Raw genomic sequence first — 14,176 nt, forward strand, 5'->3', positions numbered from 1 at the left:
ACCCAAAGGGACATATACAGGCTAAAAAAGAACCTAATGAGGTTTGACAAGGCAAAGTGCAAGGTGCTGCACTTAGGTTGAGGTAATCCCAGCTACATGTACAGATCTGGAGAATTCGCTGAGAGCACCCATGTGGAGAACAGCTGTGAAGTCCTGATGGACAAAAAGCTGAACTTGAGCAAGCAGTGTGTAGTTGTAGCCTGGAAGGCCAACAGTATCCTTGACTACATCAGAAGAGGGGTAGCCAGCAGAGAAAGGCAAGTGATTTTCCCCCTCTACTCTGCCCTCATGAGGCCCAATCTGGAGAATTGTGTCCAAGCCTGTGGCCCCCAGTACAGGAAAGATGCGAAGCAGTTCGTGCTGGTCCAGAGAAGGGCCATGAAGATGACCACAGTACTTTTCATGTGAAGAAAGGCTGAGGGAGCTGGGCTTGTTCATCCCGGAGAAGAAAAGGCTCCAGGGAGATATTACTGTGGCCTTCCAGAACTGGCCTTCCAGAACCTGAAAGGAGCTTATAAGCACAAAGAGGAGTGACTTTTTATATGGTCTGATAATGATAGGACAAGTGGGAATGGCTTTAAATTAAAAGAGAGGAAATTTAGTTAGATGTTAGTGAAAACTTCTTTACTTAGAGTTTGGTGATGTGCTGGAACAGGCTGCCTAGAGAAGCTGCTGATGCCCCATCCCTGGAGGTGCCCATGACCAGTTTGTATGGAACCCTGTGCAGGCTGATGTGGTGAGTGGCAATCCTGCCCATGATAAGAGAGTTGGAACTAGATGATCCTTAAGGTCCCTTCCAACCTTATTCCAACCAGCTATTTTATGATTCTATGATTCTATCATCACTGGTGCCTGACCACCAACTGGATTAAACATAAGACATTAAGTGTCTCTTCCTGACTTTCGAAAACAGGATAAATCTGGACAGACTAGTTTGAAAAAGAATGAAAATACAATTTTACTTGGTAGACCTGAGGCCAGTGTGATTTTCTCAAGTGCCTTGCAATAAGTAATCTTTTTCCCTTATCTCCTCCAAGGTGAGAATCCCTAAGGGTTCCCTTTTCCTAGGTCAGATATCCTCCTATGAAGGAAGAGACTCCTCTGGCTTTTGGTCAGTGCCTTTGATGCTGTCCCTGTGCATCTCTGGCTCCATCCTTACTGTGTTCCCGCCTCAAGAATGCTGAGCTCATTTTGTATGCAGTGTTACAGCACCCTACTCATCATTTCTGTCACATCTGTCACATTCTTCTATGGAGCCAACATCTTTCCTGCTCTGGGGAGCTCAAAGTGGACGCAGAACTCCAGATGTGGCTGGGCGCAATGGTGCTAATGCAAGGGAAAAAATCACTAGCATAAGAAAGAGGTGGCACAGAAACACATTCAGGCAACTAAGGCTACTGAACCTATTCAGAATAGCGGCATTGGTTCTTCTCTGCATTTAAAAAAGGAATTTTTGGGTCAGAAATTGGGATGCTATGGATTTTGCCATAAGGAGACAGAAAATAAGGAATGACACAACAGTTCTTCAACACTGCACCAGCCCTGCAGGGGAAGGCAGTTTATAATTATCCTTAAGGGATGCTGGAGTAATGTGTTCCTTTCTGCTGCCTCTTACCTAAAGGTCAATTTGATTTTCCTTGGCCCCTTAACAGGGAAAAAAGTGACCACTGAGAATATGAGTAATGCAATTCATTGTCAGTGTTTCTGCAGGTTTAAGCTTGTATCATCTATTTTGTACCACAAGATCCCTAAAATAATTGCACTAATTCATTTTGTTCTTCATTACTGGCAGATGCTGCTGAGTACAACAACAAGGATCCAGAGTCTTGCATAATAAAATGAATGCTGTTCTGCTGCCTGTCTGCCCAGGACAGAAGGTTTCGTTGTCCAACAGAAAAAACTGAAAGGCTGCCTAACACTGCCACCTTGGGATGCCTACACACACCATCCAAATTCTTAAACATTGCTAACCCAGTCTTTCAGTTCACATTTTCGTAAATACGTTTTAGAAAGAACACAGAGAAACATGTATATGTACGATACTCTAAGAGCTATCAATTTCCTTTCAAACAAATTATTTTCAGGACTAAAAAGTCCCTAAAACTTTTAAAAACTTTAAAACTTTTCTCTCAAAAACACAGTTTATTTTAGGCTCTCCAAATAAGATACTGGATTTGGAGCTTGACTTCAAAGATATCAACTACAATTGTGTTTTATCAGTTCAAGTAAGATTTAAATTTGAAGAACTGAAACTACCCACTTTAGCCAACTAAATCCTGTATGTTAAATTCAACTCTACCACAATTATTTCAGATAGGAAATTTTTGCAAATAGCCCTGGAGGAGGAGGACACAGGACCAGTCATTTGATTGACAAGAGCTTATTGTTCATAAGCTACAGCGTCAGCTTCCTCATGTCAGAGAGTTAAGAGACCGACTACATTTGCTGTTTGCAATCATTTAACACTGGCCTGGGAATCACTAAGGGCTTGTAAAATGTGGGCAGTTTGCAGACTGTGGCTAATATAAGCCCTCACAGCTGTTAATTCCAGTCCACCTTCACATCTTGAGCTGCTGTCAACAATACTCTGAGTTGAGGCAGTCTTCCTGCCAGCCAGCAGGACCCAGCTGGGCTGAGAGGACTCTCCTCCATCCTCCTACTGCTGCCCTACACCAGACCTAATGAGATCCCAGCAGAGGGCTTCTCCTGCCAGTCTGAAGCCACTCACTAGGAGCTTGCACAAAGAAAGTTGAAGAGCAAATGAAAATGGTGAGGCACATAGTGCTGTACCAGGGGCACAGCAGAACTGCTCCACTGAAGCTAAGCCACTGTGAGTTTTCTGTCTTGCTTTTGGTGGTTCAAGACTGAATACTTAATAGACCAGGAAACATAGGCCTTGTGAGATGGGATAAAAATGGCTGTCAGGTGACACTGACTGCTTCTGAGGGAGCTTGTGCTGGAGATAAGGGTAGTTTTACACTGTCATGAAAGAAGACAAGAAATGCCTGGTGCTGAAAAGGCTGTTATTGAGGAACATGCTGCCTACTGACATTGTATATAGTAGTAAGCGCTCTGTACAGATGAAGCCTTCAGCTGGCATCAATAAACCTGGCTTCAATAAAAAGTGTGCAGCCTCACTACGAGTGCAGTTTTGGGATTCACAGCACGAAAAGAATATCAAACTATTAGAGAGTGTCCAGAAGAGGGCTACAAAGATGGTGAAGGGTCTGAAGGGGATGATGTATGAAGGGTTTTATCATATGAATGAAAATCTGACTGGGAAGCCAGTCTATAAAGCGCTTTCTTCCAGTCACTCTGATGTCTGAGGAGAGCTTTGTGTCATTCACTGTGGTGACAGCTCTACAGCAGAGGAGAAAATGGACAGCCAGGAGGAAAAACATGCATATGCTTTTCTTCATGAAGGTTTAACACAGCTCCAATGAACATAATGCAGCAGAACCAATGCTGAAGCTTGCAAAAAGCACCAAGGAATCAATCCCACGTGTATGTATTCTGGATTAAACTTTCTTCAAAATTCAGTTGGATCCAAGAATCTAAACCAAGTTAGTGCTGCCTTTTCATGTGGTGCAGCTCAATAGAAGGCTGTTTTCCTCACTGCTAGGAACCAGAGGGCAACATGTGTGAGGGGCAGCTGTGGTCCCTCGGTGTGCTCAGTGCAGAGCAGAAGAGCTGAGGGGACTCTCAGATATAGGGTTTGGATTTTGAGATGCTGTGTGGGGCCAGGAGCTGGATTCAATGATACTCTTGGGTCCCTTCCAACTTCTGTTATTCTCTAGTTCTATGAAAATAACTGTAGTCAGTTAGTACATGGAATGCGTTGGCCAAGCAGCAAAAATAAAAGCCTGCTAGCAGTGAGATGCCAGGCCTTCAGCTTTGCTGTCCTGCCAGGGCTGTGGCAAAGTGTGGACAGGAAGCATCAGTGCAGCCAGCGTGATCAACATGAGAAACCCTCCCGAACAGCACAGCCTCTGGGCGCCCTAACTTGCCTTTTGTAACGATGTTTTCTCACTCAAAATATCCTCCCATTCCCACCCACAGCAAACCACCAGTGGAACTACCAGCAGGAAAAACAGGCTGCACAACAGAGGTAGACCATTCAGCTTAGCTCACAAGAAGGTGAAGCAAGTCTCAGTTCATTTCTGGAATCTTTTAGGACACTGTTCATATGAAAAAAATACATTCCTGCTCTGAAGTTATTTCATGGAGCCATTTTACAAACCATATACAGAAATAATCTGAACATGTCTGATGTAATTTATTTTGTCTTTAACATTTTTGTAACAGAGACATCTTGTTGTTATTCTGTCATCTATGCAGACATTGTTCAAAAGGATGCTTAAAAAAAGCCCCCAAAACTAATAAGTCCTAATAAGGCCTAATAAGTCATTCTTGCTGCACATAAATTGAACAAACATAATTCAGCTGTGAATCAGATTAAATGGAAGGAAGATGTGAAATTTCTGAACACTGTGTTTTAAAGATGTGCATAGGGCAACAATATTTCCAGCTCACCTCTAAGTCAAGCTTTACGTTAAGCACAAATCTGATTATAAAGACCCATGGGGGAAAACATTCAGGGCAGTGCAGAAATTGTGTCATGAGCAGGGACTGGGATTTCCAGTCTCTCCCTACTGCAATCCAGGTCTCTCTGCGATGAGATCTGCTTCTCATGGCACTGAATGAGTGCATCTGCATGTGAATGTTAATCTTTCACTAATAAGACCTCTCCAAAAAATGCAGCGGTGAATTTCACAGAATCACATAATCACAGAATGGCCAGGCCAGTCTTCTGGAAAAAAAACTTTGATACTAACTGAGGGAATCCTAAAAGCTTGAAAGATCAGGAAGCAATGATAAACTTCACATCTAATTTCTTTTGAACAAGTTACTTAGTAATGGAGTAACCCTGAAAAAAAAAAAAACCAGAAAAAAACAAGGCAGAGCAGGCATTTTGGTGAATACCTAGGTCAGACAAATGGGCCAAAAGCTGACTCCCATTGTATTACTGTTGCATCACTTGAAAGAGCATTTTATGTAACAAATTTTCATTCTAAATGTGCTTTTGTCTGAAAGTTGCTCTTTTCCCAGTTTGTCCAGGACACAGAACTTCCTAACAGCCATTTTTTCCATTTACACTTTCTGCTTGCTCTCCTGCCAGGCCTGTAAATTACTTTACTAAAAGCTATTTTTAAAATGGGGTGGAGATAGGTACTTTCTTGTACAAAAAGAGTTACTGCTTTGAACTGTGCCTTGGCCCTTGGTTTTTAATGCAAACATGTCCTGCAGAGTGATGGTAGCATCAGATTTGGGAAGCTATTTTCCCCACTTCTGAAGCAGCAACCCTGCAGCAGGCTGCTCTTAGACACCTTGACTTCCAGTGTCAGTACAGAGAGACAGAAGATGCTTCAAGCAAGAGGCGGGCAGCTTCCCATTAGAACTGTATAAGGTATTTTTATTCTGGGGGCTGGGCAGATTCAACCAAGTATGTTTTCCAGACTTTTTAAGGTCTGGGACATATCAGCAACATACAACAAATATATTAGTGTTTCTTTACACACTGGAACTATCAAAAAAATCCACACAGTTACATTCAAATGTATTTTAACCTGTTAGTTCCCCTTCACTATGTGTGGCATATATTTCTATGTCTTATTAGTGAAATTAGTTAAATTGTGGTATTTGTTGGCTTACCTTCAGCTACACAGCATCACAATATGTACTTCCATTTGTTTGTTCATTACTAACTCCAAAATAATTACTCTGGATTAGGCACTGAACGTTATCAAACACTTTTGCTGTTTAGTGATATTATTCCACCTAGTTTTGTGTTTTCCTAACTAGCTAACATCCTGTCATTCTAGTTTGTCAAATTAGACCTAGATAAAAGAAAAGAGCATGAACTTTGTCCTAAATATGTATTTGAAAAGCTCTATAAGAGCTTCAGTGGTTGTTTAGCTGTGAAGTCTTTTATCTGTGTGACCATATATGTTGAATTTAAAGGTAGAAAAGTAAAATGGACTTTGTACTACTGTTTTTCAGGCTGCCAACTCTGCTACATGATAGGCAAACCAAACAAGAAAATTAGCTAAGTCTGAACATATGAATGTCTTTGATTTTAAGAATGATATCAGCAAATCCTGTGTATGATAGCTCCCCTTTGGAAAACAAAATTGTGAGTGAAAGATTGTATAGCTAAGTTGGAAAGAGAGAAACAGTACTTTCTGCTTTTTCAAAGATGTTTGAAATGTAGAGGGGAACCTTATTATTTGACAGCCTTTGCTGTCACACTAGCACATGCAGATTGCAGCAGTTATAGCAGGGTTCAAGGCCTATTTGTGTTAGAAAACATGTAATGAAAGCTAAGGGGTCTTAATCTCAGCCCCAGGATTTACAAACTTCTCCAGTGTCAGAAGTGATTAGCATAAAGCAGGGGATTACAGGGAAAGCTTATGAACACACCATGGTGATGTGCAGGATCCAGGGAGACCATGGACAACTGGAAGAAATCAGTATTTTGTACATCGCTATAAATATGAACTCTGTCCTAACTGGTGACAAGTGAAAAAGGAGCTAATTGGAGGGAAAGTACGTTTTAAGATACAGCCTTCTCACACTTGATTTTTTTGACCCTCCTTCTAGATTTCAGTGCTGAACTGAAAGCTGATCTTGATTAACGAAATTCCTTATCTCATGCCAACTTTTCAGCAACTCAGCAGAGCAAACAGTTATATTATGGAACTGATACTGGCTGGCTCTGGAGAAAAAGCTCTGGAGAGCAGCTTGATTTACTATTAGCAGCCAGCCTCCTCTTCCACAGCAGCAGCCTGGTGGCTCAGGAGGCAGCAGGAGCTCCTATTGTGATTCATGGCACTTCAGATTCAATAAAGATAAGGGCACGCTCCTTTACTCATTCCTGAATGTACTGGTGAAAAATAAGCAACCTAGCTCTTAAGAAATGGGTGCATGCACTCATCCATTTACATTAAAAACATGGGTTTTAGTGGCAACCTTTCAGTCAGCAAGAGAGTCTACCTAAAAATGCAGTTGATGGCTTGCTCCATGTACAAATACACGGCTGGATTTTAAAGCATTCATACAATACAATTTTACTGTATGGTTTTTGTCTAGTTCTTTCTTTGTATGAGTAGAGTCAGCACCATATATTGCAACATCAGCCTGAATGATTGGATGCACTGGCTTTGCTATTGCAATTTACATTTGTTTTACAAGCAATCAATTCTGCATGAATAATCTTTACCAGCCTGCATCCTTTGAATTTTATCCCATGATCATTTTATGAAAAATCCCGTATGATGTTCCTACATAACAGTATAACATACCTCCTCAGCAACTGTAAAGGCCAGAATAACACTTAAATCTGAATGAGTTAGATTTCTGCTGGAATAAAAAATAGTTTCAGGTCTATCACTTAGAATGTTTGCAATGTGTATGCTCTATCAGGCAAAGTCAGATGATGATTCCCTTTTCCTATCATTAAGCCACAGGATGTAAAAAAGAGTAATAATTTATACAGACCCTAATTACTCCAAAGGAGTATTCAGAATTATCTGTAGCCACTCTGATTTTAAAAATTTGTAGTATTAAAAACATCTATGCTAGCATCTTTGACAGCAAGGAATAGAAAACATGTCAACTGCTGCATGGTTCTGATGTGAGATTAGCTCTACAGGATCAAGAGTAACTGGTGACTCTGCAGGAGTGCAAAAGGAATAACAACTGAAGATCTCTATAAAATCATCCTGCCTTTAGAATTATGCATTAAAAACAATTAAGCATTGAAATGAGAACTGACTTTTTGTCCAAGGTGGGAAGCAAGTGCATAGTACAGCATGAGAATAAAAAAAAAAAAAAAGGTACTTTGTGAAATACAATCCCAGTCTAAAAGATTTAAAGTAAGACCCAAACTATTTCCCACACATCTTGTGAGCAACTTTGTGATCCAGTACAAGACCCAAGACCCAAGAATTATTAAAACTGAAAAATGCAATAAGAAAATAGACATTAACCATCTGGATTTTACTTTCTGGTCTGCTGTAGTAGAAGTACTGAGAAATTGTTCTTTTTACAGAACCTGTAGCTCCCATAGGTTTCTGTCCAGCACCCGCTCAGCCCCATTAGTCTCTTCTCTTGGACTTGCTGTAATATCCAGGGTACCCTGCATGAGCCCACCTCATTCTGACTGAGTGGATGGGAGTCTGGAGGCAGCGTGGGCTGTGCTGAGCTTGAAAAAGGAGCTAAGATGCCAACTGCCCAGTCCATCCCTATCCTGGAGCTTCTAAGGAGTTGCCAAAAGAGACAATACCTGAGCTCCCATTACCTGTCCTTTGCACAGTCGTCTGTCTTCCCAGGTGCCAAGTTTTACAAAATTTATAGCAGAATGGAATAGAATAGTTCATTTGTAAAGGACCAACAGAGATATGAAGTCCAACTGCTTGACCACTTCAGGGCTAACCAAAAGCTGAAGTGATCATTATCCAAACAGTTCTTGAATACTGAAAGCCATGGAGTTTGAACCACTTCCCTTGGAAGCCTATTTCAGTGTTTAACCACCCTCACAGTAAACGTTTCCTAATGTCCCATCTGAGCCTGGCACTGCTCTGTGCCATTTCCATTCTGACATCAGCTCCCAGCAGCAGAGTCCAGCACCCCCCCCTTATTGCGCTGAAGTGAGCAGTGAGGTCAGCCCTCGGCCTCCTCTTCTCCAGGCTGGGCAACCCAATGCCCCCAGCATTCCTCACAGAATTCCTTCAGCCCCTAGCTTTGCTGCCTGCCTCTGCGTGTTTTCAAGGACCTAAATCCTTTTTATATTTTATATTGTTAAGCCTGTATCAGGAGAATCACCTCTTTTGATCAGCCAGCTGTGCTGTTTGATGTACCCCAACATACGGTTTGCCCCTTGGCTGCCCAGATACAGCTCTGTCTCGTGCTGAGCTGCTGTCACCAGCACTCCCACGTGCCCTCCTGCTGAGCTGCTCTCCAGTTACTTGTCCCCACCTGTGCCTGTGTTCGGCACTGTTCTGTCCCACATGCAGAATGCAACACTTTCCTTTGCTGAACTTCATGCCACTGCTGATTGTCAGTGCCCCAAGCTATCTACACCTCCCTGCAAGACCTCACATTATTAAGGCATCATTAAAAGACATCAGTCATTGGGATTTACAGCCTTCCATTCACCGTGATTGAAGATGGCCAGCAGATATAAAAGTTATCAGATAATAATGCTTGAATTTAGCATCCTACGATCTACGTCCCAGATGTTGTGCTTGGCCCCTTCTCTGCACAAAACTGGATCTCCTGGAGCACTCTAGCATCTGTGAGCGGTCACTTGAGTTACTCAGACAAATCACAGATCTTTCCCTTGGCAAAGAGTGGGATCTTCTAATGCAGTATTAAGGAAACCGTTCTTCTTTCCCAAATGCTTGCTAGCTCTCATTTCCATTATTGTTGAGGAAGTATGCTGATCCATTTCTCTATCTTCTGGTCTGGGTTAGGACCCATCTTTTTCTTTTCTGTTTAACAATCATTTATTTTCAACAGCTATTTCATAAACAGAAGAATTGAGACTACTCTTAAGAAGGGCAATTATTTCTCTGAAGCTTTCAGATGCCACTTCCTGCCTGCAGTACCTCACAAAGTCTTGAATTGCACAAAATAACATTGCAAGATGACAGTAAATTAACCACACATGCCTGTGTGTGCTGCAGGGTGTGTGTGTGAACATGCCGCATGTCCTGTTCTCTGGCACAGGGGCTGAAAACCAATACATTGGTGATTTCAGGCCTGCAAAAACAGAGACAAAGAAAAGGAGAAAGAAATAAGCTACAAATCCTTTGCATTGACTGCTCTGAGATCTGCTACCAGAGCCTCAGTTGCCCTGCGTATTATGTTTGCTCTCTCTATCCCAATTATGGGGTAAAGCAGAAAGAATACATCCATGAATTTGACTACTGAAAAAGGAAAAAGAGTTTTGAGAACTTGTCTGCAGTCACTGACGATCATGCACAGTGACATCTTCTTTGGTGTTTTAAGTAGTGTTTGGGTAGGGAATTCCATTTTTCAGGGAGAGCATCCAGCTGAGAGTATGGAACAAAGAATGCATCCAGTCAGACATGGCAAATATTCTGCTTGTAATTATCACACACACACAAGCCTTCAAAAACACTGCAAACTGCACTACAACAGCTGAACACATGCAAGAGAGGCACAGATCATCCAACGACTGCTAGTTTTCTCTTGTGGAAACAAGGGCAAGGGAAGAGGAAGAGCAGAAAGAACAGAACCAGGAACTACAGTGCACAGTACTTTCTGGGCACAGAAACAACGATCTGTTGCTACATGAATGTGTCAGCCCTCTCTGCTGGGCACGGGCAGCAGCGCAGCCATCAGTGGGGATCGGGGCAGATCAGGGACCACCGTCCGCGCTGGGGAGCACAGCGCCCGCAGCCCTTTGGGAATAAACACTGCTCCGAGATGCCTCCAGAAAGCGGTGTGCTCCCACAGGGAGATTTTAATGGCCTTGGCAGGAAGAGCTCAGTTCTATCCATAGACTAATTTATTGAAAAGGTAATGGGTGAAATCCTTCTAAAAAAAAAGAACAAAGAACAAAGACAAGGCTGTATCAGTAAGACTAATTGTTAAAACTGCCTTTTGCTTCAAGATGGAACACTGTAGGATTTTGCACTGACTTTACTTTAAATGACTAACAACAATAGTCAGAGCTAATGATTCTAAAGTAGTTTCATCTACTGATGTTTGCAACGACAATAAATTGGTTGTGTTTCCCATGGGAAAAACAAAATGATAAAATACAATTTATCTCCTTGAGACATTCATCCTGCAAGGCACCAATAGAGCTGACAGTGCACAAACAATTTTTATGTGGTTGCAACAATAATTTATTCACTTCTCTTATGTGAGTGGGTAGATTTGGTACAGATGTAGATTGAGAAAACCTGGCTCAAGGATGACTAAATTCCAAAAGAAGTAAACATTAAAATATCAAGTAACACTTTAAGCCTTTCATGAATTTATCTTGGACCTCAGAAGGAGTTAGCAACACAGATATGGCAAGCATGAGTGAGTTTGCTTGTCTTCTCATTCTTAGAGTCCCCCAGTAGAAGTAGGTAAGGCATATGTGATTCATTTTGGCTAAAGAAGGTCCCACCCATCTATGGAATGGACTCTCAGCAGCCACAGCAGAGCAGGAGGAGCAGGCCTGACTGAGAGGGTATCAACCCTGGGCAGCTGGCTCTCTGCCCAAAGAATTGGATGAGTATCTTGCTGTCTCCTAAAGTACCTGGTCTGATTTGACTCTTCTGTTTTGCCAAGCCAAGTAAGCAACTAATCTCTCAGTCTGGAGGAAAGCATCTGTTTTAGCAGTCCGCAAACATACCTGTACAGTGACTCCTGCCTTCCAGCTTTCTCTCCATTCTTGTCAGTCATGTGGAACTTGCATATATAATAGTTTCTTGCAGTCTGAAAAATCAGTCTCTTTGGTTTGCTATGTGTGTTTAGCAAATGCCCTGTTTGTTTGTTGTTGTTTTTTTTTTGTTTTAAATATGTTTTTAATATGTGATCTATTCCATAATGGGTCTTAAGACTGGCACTGTGATTGTATTGAAATGGAGATTTCACTAGTTTCTTCAAAGGCACCTCCTGGTATGCACCGTGGAAACAAGCAGGATGCCTCCAGGTATGCACAATGAGTCTCTAGAGTTTTCTCTGTCATGAATTGTACAAATACAGACTGGTGACAAAAAGATTAGCATTAAAAGGTCTAGACTGGTCAAAATCTGAAAATCTATGCTTAATATCAGGCCTAGAGACAGAACAGAGTAGTGGCAAAAGCACTAGTCACTACATTTTTTGTGGAGACAACAAAATATAGACTTGCTATTTTAAACAGTAAACAAAATGTCAGAATAAAAGCAGCTGGAGCAATCCTGATCACCTTCCCGACCAGCACACATTTTGCTCTTAATGAGTCTGCATGGTCTTTAATTACACTTGCAGGTACTACTTTCAACTCTGCTTCTCAGAGTAAGGAATGTGATTGAAGACAGAGAAGAACATATTAGCACTCTAGCATGTAAAACCTGTAGTGTCAGCAGAAATCAGATAATCTGTGCAGCAAGGTATTAAAAATACTCCATATAAATGAGTAAGATTGCAAATTATTCATTACTATTCAAGCCAAAGACGCACCTATAAAATATCTGCCTTAGTTCTACAGCTGAGGACATTTTATTCTCATCTCCTTCAATGCACAGTATGAGAAGAAGCAGCTTTTCACTCTATGATTGTTTACAACAGGGAAACGGTCTTTGAAGTCTAAACTAAGGGCAAGAACAGGTCATCTCAGTACTCAGGAAAAGAAAGGAGATCACCGTGGCAAAGTATGGAATCATGGCTGAACTCCAATAGAAAAACAAAACAAAACACAGGAGGTGGAAACAGGAATGGGGACTACAAAAGGGAAATGTAGAAACATTGCCTGGGTATGTAGGGATGGTGAAAACCAAAGCTCAGCTAAAGCACAGATTTGCATATCAGGAGTAATAAGAAAAGCTACTGCTAGCAAATTAGAGGTAAAAGGCTGAACATGGAAAATGCAGGGCTGTTACTGAACAGATGGATGATTTAGTGAAAGCAAGCACAGACAAACTTGAGGAATTCAGTGTCTCCTTCCCACTAATCTTCACAAGCAAGGTCTTTCAGGCCTCAAGACCTGGGATACACGGAAGTGAGAAAGACCATTGGTGAATGAGCAAGAGATTGATAGAGAAAAGCTAACTCTCATAATCACAGAATCACAAGGTTGGAAAGGACCTACAAGATCATCTAGACCAACCGTCCTTCCACCACCATTGCTACCACAAGCCTCTAAACCATACCTTGTATCCCCTCATCCAGATGCCTCTTGAACACTGACAGGGATGACGACTCCACCACCTCCCTGGGCAGGCATTCCAGTGCCTGACCACCCTGAGAGAAAAAGCTTTCCTTATGTCTAATCTAAACCTCCTCTGGTACAATTTGTGGCCATTTCCTTGGTCCTGTTTGTTCCTTGGGAGAAGAGGCCAAATCCCTCTTCATCACAACCTCCCTTCAGAAAGTTGTGGAGTGCACTGAGGTCTCCTCTGAGCCTCCTCCAGACTGAACAATCCCAGCTCCCTCAGCCACTCCTCATAGGACTTGTGCTCCAGAGTGCTCACCAGTTTCATTGCTCTTCTCTGGACATATTCTGGCACACTGTGCTGTATGAACAAGAACACAGCCAACAGGTTGAAGGAAGGGGCTATTCTGTTTTACTCAGTACTTACCAGGTCATGTCAAGAGTACTGTGTTCAGTTTTGGATCTCCCAACAAAAGAAACATAAATAAACTCAAGTGAGCACAGCAGGGCCACAAAGATGGCTAGGCGCTGCATCAGTTGCTTGAAGAGGAGGGACTGAGGGAATGCAGTTTATTCAGCTGGGGAAGGAAGGCTTTGGTGGATGTAGGAGAATCATTGCAACATTCCTGGTCTACTTGCAGTGTTATGTGTAAGGAGGAAAGGGTAATGAACAAGCTGAAGACAGTGTAGTACAGACTACACGTAAAGAGAAAGTCTTCCTCATGAGGACAGCAGTGGAATGGGTTGCCCTAAGAAGTTGTGTTTGCTCCATCTGTGGAAGTTTTGAAGAACCTGGTCTGACTGTTTTAACAGGAGGTTGGACCAGGCACCTCCTGAGGTCTTTTCCAAAAAGAGAATTGCCCTATAATTTGTGAGTGATCAGTACTGCAAAACTGCTTTGGATGCAGAATCCTATCCCAGTCTCTGTCATAAATCATTCCACACCCATTTTATAACCAAGGTACAGAGCCTTTAACTACCCAGTTGTTGATAAACCTTTTTTCACACAGCAACTGTCAAGACAGTTTTTTCTAGCCCCACTCAGTACGCATGCACACAGTACACAGTTGGGTATATCCAGTGGATACATGTGATCCCACGTCTGAGACCAAAGAAGCCTGACTACAAGTGTCTTAAAACTGCTTAGCTGAGATGCACCTGTGACAAGTGGCTCAGACTGCCTCGTTCCTAAGAACAAAAGCCGAGATGGCAAGGGGGTACTGGATATGCTGGGCTGGG

This window comes from Lagopus leucura, unplaced genomic scaffold (genome assembly GCF_019238085.1).
Source record: "Lagopus leucura isolate 7727_CA_CO unplaced genomic scaffold, USGS_WTPT01 Super-Scaffold_774, whole genome shotgun sequence".
Lineage (NCBI taxonomy): Eukaryota > Metazoa > Chordata > Aves > Galliformes > Phasianidae > Lagopus > Lagopus leucura.